Here is a 13437-nt window from a genome sequence, read left to right on the forward strand (position 1 = left end):
AAACACAGATATAGTGATAGATTATTTCAACTGTGTGTCCTTAGATTTTGTATTTGTCTGTTTAGCATCCATTCATCACAGGGCCAATTATATTAACGATACTTTCTATTCTTGAGATTCTGGCATTTGTGGCCTCCCTGACTGGGGAGAGTCTGCTCCGCCTGTCAGTAGCCAATTCTTGGAGATAGCAAAGGGCTAAACCCAGAGCATGCCTTTCATATGCAAACCAATCAATAATTTCCTGCTGATCTCGACTTGTATAATAATTTTCGTACCTCTGCTCCTGCAAGTTCAAGCTGAGTGACCTGGAAATTGCTTCAGAGGTTGAACATCAGAGGACATTTCCATCAAGCGTGTGTATGTACAAGTGTGCGCTTTGTAATAATACTCCCTTGGGAACTTAGGCTGCTTCAGAACTCTTCACATTTAGATAACTTTGAAGGGGAGATAAGGTAGGGTAACAAAACCAGGGTTGTTGTATGTATGGGCTTTGAAGGTAGTAACAGGACTTAGAGATATAAAATTCCATTTTTAATATAAATTTAATCATATTTTTATTGTTGTTATTTTGGGTGGGTTATAGCAGGGATGAAGTCACCCCGAGCATGCGGCCGCCATCTTGTCCCACTCCTGCACTGGGGAACCATCGTGGGTGCTTAGAAGCTGGTGAAGGGGTCAGTCCCCAAAGACCCATGAGGTCATATCTTTTTTGCAGGCATGATTACTTGGAAATGGTGAAGGAGGAAGTTTACACACAGTTTTACTCTCTCCAACAGAATTTAAATATGCTATACTGGGTTGGTTTTTTTTTTTTTTTTTTTTTTGAAAGTCTAAAAGAAAGTCTTTATTTCTTACTTTGGGATGCCTTTGCTTACTTCATACTTTGTTTCAACATGAATAACAGGAACAATAGACTCATAGAATTAGGAAGTAATTTTGCAGCATTTTAATGATTCAAACTTTTGTTTCTCTTATCTCTGTTTTTATCCTCTACTGCTCCTCCATTCATTGAATCTTTGGTTAAAACATAGATCACAGGTTCTGCAAAGACTGGAAAAAAGGTGTAATACAAAACACCTTGCAGAGAGATTTGCAACAATGACCATCCACAGATTCAAGTTATTCCCATAGGTAACAAGGGGTGTTTTAGCTAAGGACAAAAAGAAAGTTATTTTGGTATTATTTATTAATAATGTCCTTCTTCCACAAAGTATTTAAGGGAGCATACACAAGAACACATATACTAAAATATAGCCAGAAATACAGAATCAGACTGAGGGTAGAAATAAGATCCCTCATGGCAGCCATAAATTTCATATGACTGCTGCATTGAACTTCAAATTTGTTTCTGAAGAAATGGGAACACTATTGTCTAAGTCCCATTATCACAGAAGAAGAAACATACCAGTTCTTCAGATGCTATAAATTTTGAAAACACTCTGACTCACTGAAGAAAAGAACTCCTCAAAACAATTAAGCCTCTGGCTGAAGTCGGATTAACACGACAGCATGTACAGTGCAGGGAGATTTTGGAATCAGCAACTTGGATGTTTTGTCATTAGGCTGGCAAATTTTTCACACGCATCACTGATGCATTTTGGTATTGTTCTTTTTTTTTTTTAATCCTCTCTTTACAAAAGTGTTGATTTATTTATACTGCACTGATTCAGCCCCTCCAAATACACAGCTTCCAACAGGCAGAGTTAGAGAGGCAGGTGCCACAAACTATGGTTTAAAAGTATACAAGTGGCAGGCACTGTACCCTGTGTTTAAACCTGAAATCTATTGATACTTCAAACCAGCTACACTAAAGGCAACTCTGGGGACATCTAGATGGAGTCTTAATCCTGATGGCAATATCTGGTTATTCTAGAGTCTAACAGGATATCTGGGTTACACCTTTGGCCAGCCAAGTGGGAAGAGTATGTAAAGCCCACATCTAACTACAGCAGGTCTTCAAGCTTATAATCCTGTCACAGTTTATAAAGATGAGGAACTCATCATTTGGGAGCTATGCAGTCAAAATGGCCAGAAAACAAATATACTACTACAGTGTGTGAAATCAAGTCAACCATCTTGTGGGTCCTTGGGTGTCTCTGGTTATGACCTCAAACACTTAAAAAGGAAACCCCCAGTACGCTGGGAGATAATTACCAGACTGTTTGGGTACTTTTGCTCCTGCATATTAAGTAACAGGGCTCACCTCCATGTCACTTCTTGCAATAAGCATACAGGGCAACTCCTTAGAGACTGTTCATAATATAGATGCTGAGCTCCCAGGAGTTCAAGGGTGAGTAGGCTCAGGACTATCCAGGGCTGAGCAGAATCTGTAAGCCAGCCTTACAGCTCTAACTCTTATTCTGGTTCTGAGAACATTTCAGTTCTGCTCCAAGTCTGCTTTGCTCCAATTCAGCGATGACAGACATATATTTGAACTCATTTAGTCTGACGTTAAAGGCCTCCACTAACCCGTAGGTCTCTTTCTGATCAGTGGCATAGAAGAGCTGAACTTGGTTGGCAATACACTGTACCTCAGCAACATTCAGAAATGTGGACTCCATTTCTGCTGTCATCAGCTCTATGCCCTTTTCTTCCTTAAGTACAGGATAGTGATATAAAATCAGCTGGCTGGCTGGCTGCAGCTTCCCTGTGGTCTGAATAGTGATAAGTGCAGTGAAGTGGAGTTCAGTCCCTGTCCATTGGCCGACAAAAAACTCATAACCTTCCCTTCATGGTAGTGCACGCAGAAATATTGGACAAGACTGAGCCCGGTCCCGGATCAAATCAAACTTCTCTTTAGGAATAACTGCGTAGGCTGTATCTTTCGCTGCAAAATAATGCTGCCAAATCTGTTTTATTTCTTCTGCAGTTTTCTCTTTCACCATCTCAACGTTAAAGATCGAACTGAGAGTCTTGTCCTTAGGGAATCCTCTGCTCATAGGCTGTTTCCCCAATGTGTGTGTCCGCTGTTCCACACATTTGATAAAGTCACCTTGCTTGGCGCGCCCCACTGGCTGCTTCCGAAACTCCCTGCGCTTCTCCAGTCGGGACTCAACAGCAGCTGGGTCAGACCCGCGCAGCTGCTGGCTCTTGTCGCGGTGGCGGTCGTAGAAGGGGTTGGCCTCGAGCTCCTTCCCGACCCCGCTGCTGTCGGCGCCCCCCGCGGGCCGGCCCGAGCCACGGCGCACCGGGAACACGCGCAGCTGCGCGGGTGACACGAGCCCCAGGCCCAGCGCGCGGCTGCGCACCGCGCACAGGCCGCGATAGGGGCCGGCCACCTGCAGGACGGCCGGGCCTACGCCCCCCGCCGCCGCCACCCCCCCAGCCATGGCCACCCCCGCCTCCTCCCCCTTCTCTCCGGGCGCGGCGGCCTCCTTGGGACTGTTCTTAATGAACATAGTGATAGCATAACGATACCATCCCTACCAACAACAGCCCTTTCATAACAATTAGTGTTCCAATGCGTTATTCTAAGCACATTACATTTTTTAAAATTTGTCAGGCTCTCTCAGTGACCCTGTGATATAAATATCATTTAGAGTCCTTGTTTTATGGATAAGAAACTGAGACACAGAAAGGTCCAGTACATTTCAGGGGCAATCACTCAGTGAATGTCAGAGCTGAGATCTCAGTTATGATTTATCATGTCCATAATTTACAGAACCACTCTCCAGAAGATGCTTGACTTTTACAGAATGGAGAAGAAAGAGAAGATGAAAATGCACGTTATTTTTTTTTTTTACAGTATTATAGTTACTGCTTTGTAGAAAAAAATTTGAGGGATGAAAAGTGAAGGTAAAGCCTTTGTCACTCAGCTTAGGCACCACAGAACACAGGTTGTAGGATCTACATTTATTTGGACCAGTTAGCATTGTTTTATTTTCCAAACTGCCTGGAAGGGGATTGTATAGCGTGAACAAACACCAGTGTGGATAGAGCGTCCCCAGGGAAGGAAAATTAACTGGAACTGCATGCCTGGCTGTGAGCAAGCAGCATCTTCCTCCTGGATGCAGTGCAGTGGCACGTACCATCTATGACTTTGTGTCTGTAGTGTAGTGTTGCCCAATCTTTCATCCACAGGTGAGCATTAGATATGTTACAGCAGTGCTGAGACAGTGGGCTTTACGAAAATTATAATATGGGACACGAAAATGTGTTTGTAACAGAAAATTGAGGACTAGTTTATTAACCAGCTTGTAGGTAGCTCTTTAAAATGAAGCTAGATCCATAATAAACAGGATTGAGTTTTCTGCTTAATTAAGGCAAGAGATTTACCCCTCTTAGAGAAATAGGTTATGGATTACTTCCTTTATTACTCTACTGCTAAACAGATTATATAAATTATACATAATTTTCAACTTTAATTTATTTTGTCTTTTAATACTCTCCTGTTCAGAATATACACGTGTTTATGGAATATAATATCACCACTAAACACTCATGATTTTGTCTTTGTATCCTGTAATTGTAAAAAGAATTTTAAAAAAGCAGGAAATATCTGGTAGGAAATTTTATAAATTGTATATTTTTAATGCAATGCTTTAACCTTGTTTTTTATTTAATAGAAAAAAGGTATATGACAGGATGAATTAAAAAGTATAAAACAGGTTAAGTAAGATTGGGGGGAAAAGAAGCAGCAGGTATGTCTCTGGTAAATGTTAATGTTGCTATAATCGAGCACAAATTTAGCTCTTATCTCCTGCAGTTAAGGCAAAAATGGAAATGTAATTAGTTATAGAACTTATCTTCTTGTTTCCATAGCAACTTATGTATATCACTAGCATTCGATTTATTGCATTGTTTTAGAATTAGCTTTCTTAGGCTCTGTTTTCCACTTGACTGAGTTCCTTGAGGTCAGAGACTCTACTTACCCAAAATAGTTTCTCCAAAAAATCCCTACATTTTTACCCCCACAAACTGAAACTCATTGTCCAGAAAGACAGAAATAACCCAAGTTTTCACAGCACTACGGATTTTTTGTTTACTAAATTTGAAGGGGAATTTCCTGCTTGGGATATTATGTGGAGTCCATTGCATAGTACATCAGAGAGTGTCCTCAACAAGTTTTATAGCAAATATGGAGGTGAAATCCAAATATCTGTTTCCCATGGTGAAGTCTGATTAATTTGAGAGCCTAGTATTAAAGCACCCATCTGTGTAGTGACCTTACCAGGAGCACACTTAGGAGCTGCACACGTAGACTTCTGGCAGTTTTACTTAATTCAAAGGTGAAACTGTATGCCTAGAGAATTGTGAGTTATGCATTTACACATGTTGCATGAACCATGAGGGCTCTGCAGGACTTCAGAATTCACTAAGGAGTCAGGAAGAGATGGGAGCTTTTTTTTTTAAGCTCTCTATTGGAATATAATTGCTTTACACTCGTGTACCAGTTTTTGAGGTACACCAAAGTGAATCAGCTGTGTTTATACATATATCCCCATATCCCTTCCCTCCCGCAACTCCCTCCCACCATCCCTGTCCTGGCCCTCTAAGGCATCACCCATCATCGAGTTAGTTGATCTCCCTTTGTTATACAGCAACTTCCCACTAGCTATCTATTTTACAGTTGGTAGTGTATATATGTATATGCTACTCTCTCATTTCGTCCCAACTTCCCCTTTGTACCCTGCCTCCCCCAACCCCGTGTCCTCCAGTCCATTCTCTGCATCTGCATCTTTATTCTTGCCCTGTCACTGGGTTCATCAGTACCATTTTTTTAGATTCCATATATATGAGTTAGCATACGGTATTTGATTTTCTCTTTCTGGCTTACTTCGCTCTGTATGACAGTCTCTAGGTCTATCCACCTCATTACATATAGCTCATTTTCATTGAAATGGGAACTTTTGACATTCTAGATCACAAATCATTTTTCAACCAGAAGACGTCTTCGTCAATCTGACTAACATATTGTTTCTGTATAAACATAACTACAAAAAAACTGCATTGCTAAACAAACATACAAACAAATAAGTTTGGAAGATAGTGTGCCTAGATAATTAGATGGATACTGTGCACCTTGCATGAGTGATTCTCAAACCTGGCTGGTCAATCTCTACACCTGGGGTTCTTTGCATAGTCACAAGTATGAAGGTCCCTCTCTTTAGAAATTCTGATCTATTAAGTACAGTGTAGAGCACAGAAATCTGAGAAAGAAAGAAAGGAAGGAAGGAAGGAAGGAAGGAAGGAAGGAAGGAAGGAAGGAAGAAAGAAAGAAAGAAAGAAAGAAAGAAAGAAAGAAAGAAAGAAAGAAAGAAAGAAAGAAAGAAAAAGAAAGAAAGAAAGAAAGAAAGAAAGAAAGAAAGGGAGCTCTTTAAAGGATTCTGTGATTTGGAACTCACTGCTTCTGCCATTTCCAGGTACATAGTCTTTCTGTAAAACTGTTTATGGTACAAACTCCACTGGTTCAGAGTGACGAGCTAATGTTCTATGGTGAAAGGCTGGATTATTTGTATTAATATCATCTCCAAATATGGTATTTGGTGTTAATGAATTAGTGTTAATTCTTAAGGGTGAAAATCATTAGTTTTGAATCATATGGAGATCATTTCCAAAAGCACAACACGAGAAATGCGGTAACTGTCATGTGAATAAATGGAAGTAGACTAAGTTCAATTTATTTTCTCATGACAAAGTTGTTAATTTGTGTTTTATGGAAGTGAGTCAAAACACAAGTTGGCTTGCATTGTCAGGGAAAAAAATATAAATAACCAAAATAAAAGGTGTGAAGATAGTAAAATTGCACTAAAAAGTAGGAAGGCTTTTCATCTATACTATGAATGTTATTTTCAACCTAACATTGTATAGTATTTATCATCACTCTGCATAATTAAAGAGTTCTAAGTAAATATTTTAAATGCATTTGTACAACATTTCTATTCTTGACAAGTCTAACCCAAGGATCAGTTGGTGAGTTTGCATCAGTAGTCAACATTTCAAAAACCGATATGTACAGCAGATGTACCTTGCTTTGTGGAATCATGCAGGAAATTTAAAGTTTAGGAATATCACCCTCTAACTCCTAGGAGCCTAATGATTGCATGTTTATGGCCTCTAATGAATTACCTGAAAAGATGGGGCAAATGTAGCAATACATTATCAATAGTAATAATGGCTAACACATATTGAGCTCTTACAGTATGCAAACACTGTGCTAAATGATTCCTATACATGCATCCCTTGGTATTCTTGGGGGTATTGGTTCCAAGACCCCCACAGATATCAACATCCATGGATACTCAAGTCTCTTATGTAAAATGGCATAGTATTTGCATATAACCTATGCACATTCTCCCCTATACTTAAAGTGTCTCTAGATTATTTATACCCAATGTAATGTAAATGCTATGTAAATAGTTGTAAATACAATGTAAATGTATTTTACATTTACATACTATTTACAATGGAAAAGTTGCCAGTGCACAGCAAATTTAAATTTTGTTTTTTAGAACTTTCTGAAAAAAAAATTTTGGGAACAGTTTTGATTTGTGGTTGGTTTTACCTGAGGATGTAGAACCCCGAGGATACAGAGGACTGACTGTATATTCTATTAAGACCAACAATGACCTGATGACATTGATATATCATAATTCTAACTTAATGATAAGGAAGTGACCTTTATAGAAGCTAACAAACAAATAGCAGTCTGGGACTTGAACCCCTGCAGTGACTTAAAAATTCTTTGATCAACTCCTGGGAGATTAACAAACCTGAACTGGACACTTTGATTATTGCTAAGGTTAGAAATATAAATGAAAATGCCTAAGATGTTATAGGTGCCCCCAGAATAATGCTTTGGCCAATAGCAATAATGGGTTGAGAAGGATTTGCTGTGTTTTTTAAAAAGATAATTCTGCAATATCTGTGTAAGACTGACCAGTCCAACCCTTCACTGTGTTGTTTATTATTTGACTTTTTATTAAGCACTTTGTAGAAATAGAATTTCTAGACCTGAAAACCATTTGATGTCAAATTTCTTTAAAATAAATTTAAAATTAATCTTCTTTTGGCTTTTGATCTTAAATTTTAAAATGCCCTTGGAATGAAAATAGGACAATTTTCAGTACATGAGATACATAATCAGTCAAATCTAACCTGGGATTTTAATTGTCCTTCTCAAAAGGGAGAACTAATTTAATCATTCAAAGAGGGCCAATTTTGTTTTAACCTTTAATCTAATAGATCGAAAATAGGGCACTGATAACAAATAACACAGTGTATCAGTATAATACCAGTTACAAAGCAGCTGCATATGTAGAGGATCTCTCTGATCAAGTGAATCAACAAGGAAACTTAAATAAATAATCTGCTCATAGAAGACATTTAATAAATATTTGTTGGATGATTAATTATTTATTTTATATACATGACTCAGCTATGTGATTTCAAAATTTTCTCTAAAAGGTCATACTATTAACATAATACTGTTACTCACTTGAGTCTTCATGATAACAAAGATGGGGAAAATTAGGAATAGTTAGTGTAGAACACTTGAAAAAAAATAAAGGAATAAGAACAGGGATTTTTAAAGGAGTTAGATATATTTGGTAGCTTAAAATTCAAACATCATATTCTTTAAACATGAAAAGTTGTTACCAGGCTATGAGGTGGTCAATTTCCCTAAAGAGTGCAGCACAGGGGTGAGTGAGTAGCTAGGAAGGATTGAGTAGTGGCAGCAATCTCTTCATCAGTGCACATGAGAGCCTTGCAAGTGATGAAATTATTGGATGTTCTGACTATAATGATATCTATCAAAGTGATTTGGGATGTTTGGAGACTTGCTAAACATATGATATGTTTTAATCACTTCCTATTTATCCCATCAGTGAGGGAGGGATTCTTCCACTAGAATTATGGGGATGGCTGAACACATGACGCCAGACCTTGGACAGATGAGATCACAACAGTTTATTAATCACATATACTCACAGCCTGGGGGAGGAGGACACCCCATCTGGGCAGGGCCACACAGGGGCTGTACTTGGGAACAGAGAAATCAACCAGGGGCTGGGGGAGGCAGACTTTGAGCCATCAAAAAGGGGAGGTGACCCCTGGTTCCCACTTAAGAATTGTGACTGGCTTGTTTGAATTAATCCCAGCTAGTAGCAAATACAGTACTCTTGGATTAAGCAGGAACTACTCTAGGTCCCTCTGGTAAGGAGGTTGATTAGCTAGGGGACCATATTCTCAGAAGCAGAGGAGCGTTGGGTTGAACCATTCAAAGCCCTCTCAATTCCACCAGATAGAAAGGTAACACCTAATACTGATCCTTAATTTTAGGCCTTAGACCACATGATGATACAAAACATTATCAAAGAATGAACATTTTATTCCACATTTTTACTAATAAAGGCATTACTTTTGGTGTGGAGTTTAGACAATAGTTTAGGTCCAATCTCAACAAAACAGAGGAAGAAGTAACCTTTAGCTTTCCTCGTGTCCCATCTATGGGCCCCTTTGACCTGTTGACATCTTCTTGAACTGTTTTCCCTGTGTTTTCACACTATTTCTCCAGTTGACTTTGGCCCCCTAGAAGGGCTAGCTTTAATAAGATGTTTGTCTTTCATCCAAATGTCGCTCCATTCTTTATGCTCATCAGAACTTCAACTTTCTTGGGTCAGCATCTCCCATTTATGTGCTGCGGTGTAAGGAGAGTGATATTTTGAACAACTAGATCTGGACTCTGCTACTAAGTCTGTTATTAAGTCTGCAGACTTAAGCAACTTCATTAATTTTCTCAGGCCATGAATGCTTTCATTTTTCAAACTAATTAGTCGAACTGTGATCTCTAAGGTACCTTTTAGTTTTTTCATCTCATACCTCTGAATCTATGTGTCAGAAGCCTGGCTCACAGGTGTGGTTTAAAATAAATAAAAAAGTTGGACAAATTAGACTTTAAAGTAAAGACTATTACAAGAGACAAGGAAGGTCACTACATAATGATCAAGGGATCAATCCAAGAAGAACATATAACAATTATAAAAATCCATGCCCCCAACATAGGAGCACCTCAATACGTTAGGCAAATGCTAACAGCCATAAAAGGGGAAATCAACAGTAATACAATAATACTAGGAGACTTTAACACCCCACTTATACCAATGGATAGATCATCCAAACAGGAAATAAATAAGGAAACACAAGCTTTAAATGACACATTAGACCATCTCACCTTAATTGATATTTATAGGACATTCCATCCAAAAACTACAGAATACACTTTCTTCTCAAGTGCACATGGAACATTCTCCAGTATAGATCACATCTTGGGTCACAAATCAAGCCTTGGTAAATTCAAGAAAATTGAAATCATATCAAGCATCTTCTCTGACCACGAGGCCATGAGACTAGATATCAACTACAGGAAAAAAACTGTAAAAAATACAAAAACATGAATGCTAAACAATACGCTATTAAACAACCAAGAAATCACTGAAGAAGTCAAAGAGGAAATCAAAAAATATCTAGAAACAAATGACAATGAAAACACAACAACCCAAAACCTATGGGATGCAGCAAAAGCAGTTCTAAGAGGGAAGTTTATACCAATACAGTCCTACCTCAAGAAACAAGAAAAATCTCAAACAAACAACCTAACATTATACCTAAAACAATTAGAGAAAGAAGAACAAAGAAACCCTAAAGTGAGCAGAAGGAAAGAAATCATAAGGATCAGATCAGAAATAAATGAAAAAGAAATGAAGGAAACAATAGCAAAGATCAATAAAACTAAAAGCTGGTTTGTTGAGAAGATAAATAAAATTGATAAACCATTAGCCAGACTCATCAGGAAAAAAAGGAAAAAGAGGCAAATCAACAGAATTAGAAATGAAAAAGGAGAAGTAGCAACTGACAACGCAGAAATACACAAGATCATGAGAGACTACTATAAGCAACTATATGCCAATAAATTGGATAACCTGGAAGAAATGGATAAATTCTTAGAAAAGTACAATCTTCTAAGACTGTACCAGGAAGAAATAGAAACTATGAACAGGCCAATCACAAGTACGGAAATTGAGGCAGTGATTAAAAATCTCCCAACAAACAAAAGCCCAGGGTCAGATGGAAGCACAGGTAAATTCTATCAAACATTTAGAGAAGAGCTGACACCTATCCTTCTCAAACTCTTCCAAATTACAGCAGAAGGAGGAACACTCCCAAACCCATTCTACGAGGCCACCATCACCCTGACACCAAAACAAGGCAAAGATGTCACACAAAAGGAACATTACAGGCCAATATCACTGATGAATGTAGATGCAAAAATCCTCAACAAGATACTAGCTAACAGAATCCAACAGCACATTAAAAAGATCATCCACCATGATCAAGTGGGGTTTATCCCTGGGATGCAAGGATTCTTCATTATATGCAAATCAATCAATGTGATACATCATATCAACAAATTGAAGGATAAAAACCATGTGATCATCTCAATAGATGCAGAAAAAGCTTTTGACAAAATTCAACATCCATTTATGATAAAAGCTCTCCAGAAAATGGGCATAGAAGGAAATTATCTCAACATAATAAAAGCCATATATGAGAAACCAACAGCCAACATCATTCTAAATGGTGAAAAACTGAAGGAATTCCCTCTAAGAACAGGAACAAGACAAGGGTGCCCACTTTCACCATTATTATTCAACATAATTTTGGAAGTTTTAGCCACAGCAGTCAAAGAAGAAAAGGAAATCAAAGGAATCCAAATTGGAAAAGAAGTAAAATTGTCACTCTTTGCAGATGACATGATATTATACATAGAAAACCCTAAAGACTCTACCAGAAAACTGCTAGCACTAATTGATGAGTTTAGTAAAGTAGCAGGATACAAAATTAATGCACAGAAACCTCTTGCATTCCTATACGCTAACAACGAAAAAGCAGAAATAGAAATTAAGAAAACTCTCTCATTTACCATTGCAACAAAAAGAATAAAATACCTAGGAATAAACCTGCCTAAGGAGGCAAAAGATCTGTATGCAGAACACTGTAAGATGCTGATGAAAGAAATCAAAGATGATACAATCAGAGACACATACCATGTTCTTGGATTGGAAGGATCAACACTGTGAAAATGACTATCCTACCCAAAGCAATTTACAGATTCAACGCAATCCCTATCAAATTACCAACGACATTTTTCACAGAACTAGAACAAGAAATCTTACAATTTGTATGGAAATGCAAAAGACCCCGAATAGCCAAAGCAATCTTGAGAAGGAAAGACGGAGTTGGTGGAATCAGGCTTCCTGACTTCAAACTATACTACAAGGCTACAGTGATCAAGACAGTATAGTACTGGCACAAAATTAGAAAGGTAGATCAATGGAACAGAATAGAGAACTCAGAGGTAAACCCATGCACATATGGCATCTTATCTTTGACAAAGGAGGCATGTATATACAACGGAAAAAAGACAGCATATACAATGGAAAAAAGACAGCCTTTTCAATAAATGGTGCTGAGAAAATTGGATAGCAACATGTAAAAGAATGAAATTAGAACACTTCCTAACACCATACACAAAAATAAACTCCAAATGGATTAAAGACCTACATGTAAGGCCAGACACTATCAAACTCCTAGAGGAAAACATAGGCAGAACCCTCTATGACATACATGAAAGCAAGATCCTTTTTGACCCACCTCCTAGAATCATGGAAATAAAATCAAGAATAAACAAATGGGACCTCATGAAACAAAAGCCTTTGCACAGCGAAAGAAACCATAAACAAGACAAGAAGACAACCCTCAGAATGGGAGAAAATACTTGCCAACGATGCAATGGACAAAGGACTAACCTCCAAAATATATAAGCAGCTCATGCAGCTTAATACCAAAAAAGCAAATAACCCAGTCCACAAATGGGTGGCAGACCTAAATAGACATTTCTCCAAAGAAGACATGCAGATGGCTAACAAACACATGAAAAGATGCTCAACATCACTAATCATTAGAGAAATGCAAGTCAAAGCCACAATGAGGTATCACCTCACACCGGTCAGAAGAGCCATCATCAAAAAATCTAGAAACAACAAACGTTGGAGAGGGTGTGGGGAAAAGGGAACTCTCCTGTACTGTTGGTGGGAATGTAAACTGGTACAACCACTTCGGAAAACAGTTTGGAGTTTCCTTTAAAAAGTAGAAATGGAACTACTGTATGATCCAGTAATCCCACTACTGGGCATATACCCAGAGAAAACCATAATCCCAAAAGAAACATGTACCATAATGTTCATTGCAGCACTATTTATAATAGCCAGGACAGGGAAGCAGCCTAAATGCCCATCAACAAATGAATGGATAAAGAAGATGTGGTACATATATAGAATGGAATAGTACTCAGCAATAAAAAAATAATGAAATGGAGCTATATGTAATGAGGTGGATAGACCTAGAGACTGTCACACAAAGCGAAGTAAGCCAGAA

The 13437-nt window shown here is 38.3% G+C and overlaps 1 pseudogene; it reads right to left on the reverse strand.

The window, feature by feature from the left end:
• Positions 1 to 2348: 2348 nt before the first annotated feature.
• Positions 2349 to 3398, reverse strand: LOC130830937 (ATP synthase mitochondrial F1 complex assembly factor 1-like; annotated as a pseudogene).
• Positions 3399 to 13437: the final 10039 nt, after the last annotated feature.

The sequence above is a fragment of the Hippopotamus amphibius genome, chromosome 11, assembly GCF_030028045.1.
Source record: "Hippopotamus amphibius kiboko isolate mHipAmp2 chromosome 11, mHipAmp2.hap2, whole genome shotgun sequence".
NCBI classification, from domain to species: domain Eukaryota; kingdom Metazoa; phylum Chordata; class Mammalia; order Artiodactyla; family Hippopotamidae; genus Hippopotamus; species Hippopotamus amphibius.